Source organism: Pterocles gutturalis, unplaced genomic scaffold (genome assembly GCF_000699245.1).
Source record: "Pterocles gutturalis isolate BGI_N339 unplaced genomic scaffold, ASM69924v1 scaffold20313, whole genome shotgun sequence".
NCBI lineage: Eukaryota > Metazoa > Chordata > Aves > Pterocliformes > Pteroclidae > Pterocles > Pterocles gutturalis.
Genome location: NW_010120997.1, coordinates 48,925 through 57,078, shown reverse-complemented (window position 1 = coordinate 57,078; position 8,154 = coordinate 48,925).

Here is an 8,154-nt window from a genome sequence, read left to right as displayed (position 1 = left end):
TAATAACTGTAAAACACTCTTCCCTCAGTAGCTAGATGAAAAGGATATAGAAATTAAAACAATGTATACAAGATTATTATAAGAGGGATGATATGAAGCCCTTGTGGAAGTGCTTGGAGGCCACTGGGTAAAGTCATTCAGTGACGACCCTAAAGCTATAATGAGCTTCTCATCTTGTTCAGCTTCTCCAACTAATATAATGTGATGGTGAAAAAAAGGAATATCAGGCTTTTGTGGACCAAAGACTGAAGGCAAATCTTTCCTTATCAGAAGTTCTGCAGGTTAAAATGGGATCAAGAATCGTCGTCACTCGCAGCCAAATAATTACCCCAAAGGTGAAAGACAAGTAAGTGAGGACCCGTCCAAATTATACAGAGCTGCACAGCACAAAGCGAGAGATTTCTAATGTGGTGATCTTTCTCATGGTTATTTGTCACAAGTATTCCTTTATCTGATGGTTTCTGAGGAAAAGAGAAGGATCAATTCTGGCAAAGAAATCTCTACCCTGCAGTTGAATTTTCAAAGCTCTGATAGATCATATGGACATTGTATAGAAATGAAAAGAAGGTCAGGGAACACATGCAGCCTAGCAGTTAGTGTTGCATTTGAGATGCATGAAGGATCAAGGAATGATAAGCTGGATACTGTGTTGAAGTTAATAGGAAAGTACACAAAGCAGTAATGAAGCATAGACTTCAAAAGCATGACCCCACTCCTGGCCACAAAGAAACTCAAATTAAAACTGAAGTTTGCAATAAGGCTTGTGAGGAGTGTATATGTGCAAGAAGGGGGCATGTAGAAATGTAAAGCCACCATTTTCTACTATTTAAACGTCACCATTCAAAAACCTGTAAGAGAAAAGAATCAATCCACCTTACTGCTTCTAGCAATAGCTTTCTTAATGCAAAAACCTTTGCTTTCTTATTTTGTTTTCAAATTTAAAATTCCTACAGCACCTCAAAAGTTTCAGACATCTCTTTTCTGCACAAAATTAGCTAACTGGTGCTGGGGGCAGTTAAAAAAAAAAAAAAATCAATGAAATTCATTTCACCACAGACCCTATTCTTTAATTACCATTCCTTAGGCAGACAGCAAGTGACCTGACCAATTTCAGCCACCTCGGATACATGACTCCTGCTCTTTGGTGCTACCTCTTGTGCACATCAGATCACAGATGCGTACCAGTGGGGTGGTACAAACAGGACATCTGAAGATGGCTTAATAGTCCACAAAGTGTATGATAAGAGGGAAACTTAACACTGAGTTACGTAGCCTGCTAGCACCAGTGATAAAGTACAGCTTGTGACAACATGCTGCTCTGAGTTAGCAAATCACCATTTTATTGCTGTTTTATTTGGCTGCTGCAGAGGGAGGCGTTTAAAAGCTGAGGTCAGTATCAACCATTTTTAGAAGCGACAGACATCTGCAGTTAAGAGGAGCTTCAGCTGCAAGCTCAGCTCTTCGGAGTCAGGCCATAAACACGCTTCTCCGGACAGACACCCAAAAGCAGAGGCACTCAAGCCCAGCTGGGATATTTGGCCCAGGTGTTTATTTGTCCCTGAGTCTCCAAATTTATTTACCAAGAGTAGATGATGGAGTGGCCAAGAACAGATGAGTAAATATAGCACTCTGGGCATTTTTTAATTCCGATCATGTTCTCAATGAGCATGACATCATTCCCCATCACAGCAGGCGAGACCCTGAGGGAAGGAAAGAACTAACAACTTTGACACACACCAAGGACCTGATTCACCCTTGCTTTACACCCACTTTCTGTGTGACTGCAGTTCAGTCAAAAACCATGTGAATCAAGCCTGTGATTTTTATCAGGGATCTAGCTGCCTGGTTATTTCTAAAACAAAATGAAACATTTGAGTTTTTAGTTATGCTCCTGCCACCATGGAAGAAAACTCCAAGAGCTGCCTTCAGAGCAGGTTTGGAAGGGACAGATTTCTCCCTGGTGCAGTCATCATGCTGCTGAAGGCCACGGAGTCTGGATCTGCCTTAAGGACTGAAGAGATGACTCAACTCAGTCCACCTTCAACCCACTGCTGAGTTCCTTCTCCACTATGTTTTTTCCCACCTTGTCAAAAGCTACAGATTCTGTCTAGCACAAGCTGAGGGTCACAACTCACCTGTTGGGTTCAGCTACTGCCAAACAGTGGCATTTTTTTTTCCATTTTTTCCCTCAGGTAACTTCTCATCACGCATTGGGTTGTCTCCAAGGTCCTCCCCTGTCCCACAGGGCTGACTATCACTTGTATCCATGTCAGAAACACAAGAAATACCTGCAACCATCCTGAGGCAACAAGGAGTGAACCTGGCAGATTTCAATCAACCTGATGTGTCCCCATCACCAGCGTTGTGACAGGGACACAGAATCCCAAGGCCAGTAAAACTTAAGGTAACTCAGTGCAACCTGCATGTTAAAAAAAAAAAAAAAAAGGGAAAAAAAAAGCAAGAGGAAGAGGGATGGAGAGGACCACCCACCCAGCAAAGAGGGGGAAATATATTTATCTGAGAACTGCCATCACACACCCTGCAATCTGTCCCGTGCACCAAGGCGTCACTGTCACTAGGAGCACGGGCTTGCTGTTGTTTTCCTCCTAGATGTAACTGCAGCTCGGAGTCTCAAAAGTCTCTCTCCTCCTTTTCCCCTTAATCAGGAACCTTACCCACACGGAGTAAACAATGATCTTGGCCTAATTTGCAATGCCTCGCTAAGATCTGTCTGTACGTAAGCGCTATGTCAGTGTATCTGCTGTAGGTATGAAGACAGTCATCTCTGCTGCCAAGCCTACAGCAATATTTCTACAACTTCAAAGGCCCTTACTGAGAATAATATCTTTTGGCTAATTAAATCAGGATATAATGTAACAAAGTTTTTTTTTTTTCTTCTCTTCCTTGAGTTTCTGCTTTCATAACCTAATCAGGCATTTTACTGGGTGAAACATCTCTATTAAGTCTCTCATTTCTCAGCCACACGATACAAAAACAGGATGATAATTGAGGCTGCATAATTGATGTGTGCAATGACAGAATATAGAAAAGGGCTCCATTAGCCAGGTCACATCATTAGCATACATTACGTTCAACAAGATTGCTCTCTTCACCTCCTATTTATTAATGGGTTAATCCAGTCCCATCAGCCTGAATACATCATTGTTTAGGTCCTTTCCTGTAAGATACAGTAGCTCAGTTTTACATTAGGGAAGAATTGCTGCCAAGGGCAATAAAATCCCATAAGTGTCAGGGTTGCAGTGGTGCTGTTTGCAGAAGCTCTCAGTTCCCCTAAAAGCCACGGCTGCAATAAACTCTGCAGCACCAACGTGTCCTTGGCAGCACAGGCCTGAGCAGAGAGGGAACTCCTGTAAGGACGTGTGGGTGTTGTTGCCAGATTGGACCACACATGGACTCCTCGAATGATCCCAGTGTCTAGTCTGTCTTCGATTTCCTCTCTTGGTTACCATGTTTCTCAGCAAGAAGAGGGAGTTTATTTCCCCTCCCACTGTCATTGACTGATATTCACTTCTGCATCAAAAGAAATTCAAAGCTAAAATGACATTTCAGTCTCATATGTTCTCTGCCCCCCGCCCCAGAGTGGTGAGGATACCTGGTTACTGCAGGGACTGCCTCTTTGGGTGAACATGCCTGAAGAATTTGCTACAGGGTTGAATGCAGCTGCCCGTTATCCCGAAAGCTCTGGAAGAGTCCACATCTGCTAGCACTGATGCAAAGGTAAAAGCCTGGTCTCCCGCAGTGTTCTGGTAGCTGCTGGAGGGAAAAGCTATTCCTGAACACAAACCAAAACAACCTTTAGGTGCTGCAGGGGATCTGTCTGCTTTGGTTATATCATGACTCTAGAAAAACTGGCCTTAAAAAAATGGTATTTAATTAGGTGCTTTAAGTTAACCTGTATAAATACCCGTGATTAATTCACAAAGCACGGAAGTCCAAAGAATAGATGGTGTTAGTAGAATAGTTCAATTGTCACAAGCAAAAAATGAAATGGGATCCCCGATGCCCAACTGCGTGCCACTATTCTCCTTGTCTGAAGCCCTGTGCTTGCTTACAAAGTCCCTCGGGACTTCAAACCTGAAAATTCAGAGCCAAGCCTCAGCCAACTGAAAAGTTCATTCCTGGGTCATCTTTTTGCAGTAACCTGTGCATGATGTCCCAAACTGCTGTTATTACTCTACCTTTTCAGTTTATTGTTTTAGCACATGGAGAGATCAGCTGAGCTCAGATCTCCCTTGTGCCAGACACAATATGGGTGGGTAGCCAGGGAAAGGACAGAAGACAGAAAGCACTATTATTCCCATTTTACATCTAGGTGTGTTTTTTTTTAAAAAAAAAAAATAAAACAAACAAACAAAAAAAACACTACATGACTCGCCTAGTCACATAGAAAATATATAAAAGAAAAGAAGTAAAGACAGATACTTCTGATTGTAGCCATGCTCCTTACCTGTGGTAATTAACCTGCCTCAAGGCAATAATTAGCCACTTCCTCTCCTGGCCTATCCTGCTGCCTTGCACCAGAAATAGAACTGAACCAGTGGGGTCAATCTCTCAGCTTAGGCATGATTCACTTATTGTTCCTTCAGGAAGAAAACAGCCTTTATAAATTGACTTTTTCTTATTCTGGGAATCTGCAGATCCAGCCATTGCATTGCTTGTCTCAGTGACATCTCTACAATACAGATACCAGGACCACACAGTTCATCGTCGCTGCCAGGTGCACTTCTGCCTAACAGCGCAGCCTTCTCGACTTAGCTACTTGAGTAGAGCAGACACACAAAGCATTCTCATTTTCATATCTCATTCAGAAAATGTCACAGAAAGACTTCTGCACTCAAAGCTCCTGATGCATTGATATATTTACGAGCGTATCATCATCAGTACTGTGGCTGAGACATGAACATAATCAATCTGCTCTGCTGGATCTCTCAGACACGTTAGAGTCATGTTAATAAGACAGCAGGTTGTCAGCTTTTCTAGTGAAGTACCAGAGTATATTTTTTTAACACCTAATAGTCGAAACTCAGAGTTCAGAAGCTCTAGAATAAAATTATGCTTGTATCTCTTACCTAGCCTTTCACTCACAATTCCTATTCTTTTCTCAGAGATGATGTGCGACACAGAACAAAATAATTACCCTGAAGACCTCCACTAGAGCAAAACTCTTGTAACAACAAGCAAATGGAGCTTCCTGCCTATCCAAGATGTTGAATTAAACCATACACAGTCCACAAAAGTCTTCAAGGTCCATTGTAAAGTAAAAAGGAATTCATATAGCCTTGTTTTAAATGAAGCGGGCATTGCTGTTCCAGCTGGTCTGAACAGGGAAAGGATGATCAAATATCCCTGTTGTTGCAAGACCCTCTCCTCCAGTCCTCCATCACAAAACTGATATAGCTGTTTTTCTACAAAAATATTCTCCTACATTCATCTAGCATAAACTATTTTTCTATTTTATATTTAATGTTTATTGTTCAAATAATTTTCAGTCTCGCTTTGATCAAAAATAGTTCATAGATAAAGCCAAATAAAACCTCAATGAAAGCGTTCCCTGTGAAAACTCACTGATATCAGACCTGAAATTGCGACCAGCATGAAGTGGTACTGCCTGGTTTCACTCTTCAACATGCACATCTTGATTTCTCCATTCAGCTCTCTTCCCAGGCTGGCTGATGGGCACGGAACTGCCCCAGGGTTGCCCAGCACCATCCACATCTCCATCTCTCCAGCCCTGAGCACTCCATTGACACTCCAACTATGGACCGTGCTCTGGTTTTAGATGGGATTTAGTCAGCAAATTCTGGCTGATTTGTATGGCAGGTTGCCCAGGGACTGACTGTGAAAAAAAATCAGAATCTGGAGATTTGGCTTGTCCTACAAAGGCTAGACTGGGGTGCTAACTGCCAGTCCTGACTACATCTATAAGTGGAAATAACCGTATCGCTGATAGAGCCGTATGCGGCAGAAAATCAGGGAGGCGGGATGCACAGCTCCATCTACCTTCTCCCCTCTTCCAAAGGGCATAAGGAACCAAGACCCCACGTACTCACATCCTGGAGATGGCTATAAAGAGCTGGAATTTCTTACTCCCACATTGAATCAGATTTTAGTCCTGAGGAGAGTAATTTTAATCTCTGGTAAGGTCAGCATAGTTTACCCAGAAAAAGAGAGAGAAGGGAAAGGGCTCTTTTAATTGCATTAATTATGATACATTCTCTTTTGTTTCTGATGACTGTTGCAATTCAGGATCCAGGAATGGTATCACTGAATTTTAATCAGAGATCTGAACAAGCTACTGAAATATGATTAGTTTTTCTATCTGACACTGTGATTACTGCTTAGGAGACATCTGCTGTTGCATAAAATCAAATCTTCCTTTTCTGTCTTCCATTGTGTCAATGCGGGAGCTTTTCTCTTTTTTTTAAAGTAGGTGGAAACAACCTCAAGAAACACCCCAGCAAGGAAGTGTGGCTCAGCCTTTAGCACTGTGTGCCCTCCAAGAACACTCTGACGCACCCCTTCAATGGTTTTTGCCCTTTGCAAGACCTCTAGGCTGACAGCTTGCCTGCTTTTACAGCGGGGAAGAAAGCTTTATCGCTGTGTGTGCATTTGCATGCACAGGATGTGGCCCTTCTCTGTATTGCAGCGGGGCTGCCAGCTCTTCTCATTCTCATGGCTCAACTCTTCTTATTGTCCTTGTGACACCTGGTCACAGGAATCGCTTGAGCAGCCTTACAGCTGGGGATCCCTTCCTGCTAGCATGTGCTGCTGAAACGCTCCTTCAAAACAAAACATGTCGCTCTCATCTATGCAGGTGAAAAGGCCTTTTTCAAGATGACTTCATCAGAGGGCAGATGGTGGCTTTAGGCTACGCATGAAAAGCCTGATCTTGTGATGTGCTGATCTCAACTGGGGTTGAGGGCAGCACTCAGCACCTTGCAAAGACACGATCCAGAAACTAAAGGTAGCAGCAGAGGGGGAAGAAAGGGGGAGAAGAAGAAAAGAAAAAAAAACAAGAAAGAAATAAAGAAAAAAAAAAGTCATATTTTTCACATCTGACCTCAAAGCTGCTGGGACTGCTGTGAGGTATTTTTCCCACTCAGGTTAGTCTGTTCTGAAAGGCTGTGGGCATCAAAGAGAAAACATTATAAAATATCTGCCTTCCACTCGCCTGCATTTTGCCTGTAATAGGTCTCCCACTTACACTGTTATTTTTTTCCCCCTCATCTCACCACAGAACAGAGGATGGCTGCTCACAAGGCTCATTAATATGCATAAAGTGCAGTATAATTAGTTGCCACAGGTAACCCTTCTATAACTGTGTGAATTGAGCTAATGTGCAAATATATGAAGCACTGCAAGTAGGACGGTGTAAGTAAAAGTCCCCCATTTCATAAAAGGAAATATTTGAATAATATGCAAATGCACTGGATGTTATTAACAGGATGTCAAGGTTTGACAGTCCATGTTATTGTGGAAATAAATGAGTTTTGACACAAATAACTTAGATATGCATTGATTTTTTGAGCAAACGTTGTAATGAGATGTTATGTATTGTAGTGCAGGTTTATACAGATTTTGATGACTATTAGGGGAAAACATAACAGTGGATCAATTATTAATGTATTCATTAATATGCTCCAATGTGTAACAATAATTATTTTCTTTCTTTTCTCCCACCCCCCCTTCAAAATGCAGTTCCTCTTGCATTTTTAATATACCTGCTTGAAAGTATATAGAGCAGAGTCAATATAGCATTAAAATCATAGACATCGGGAAAGATGAAATTGTTCCAAAAATAAAAGAGACTGTACCTAACAACCGCTGACAAACACAACGTGAATGCTCCTCATACTCTGAATTTCTTCATGGTAACTCCCTGGAGGAGGTATTAGCTTCTGTTCTTTCAAGGAACCCAGTTGACATGCTGAAGCCCATCGTCAGGTCAACACTTCCTAATGTTGGTCAGCGAGCTTATGTGAATTTCCATTGTGCTGGCATTTGCTCCTGAGAGGCAGAGGAAAGATGCATCCAGAAAGCATTCAATGCCTAAGGACAAACATCTGCTGAAAGCTTCCCGGCCAAGTTCACCAACAGGGGAATCTGCAGTTGATCCATTCTGTTGAACCTGCC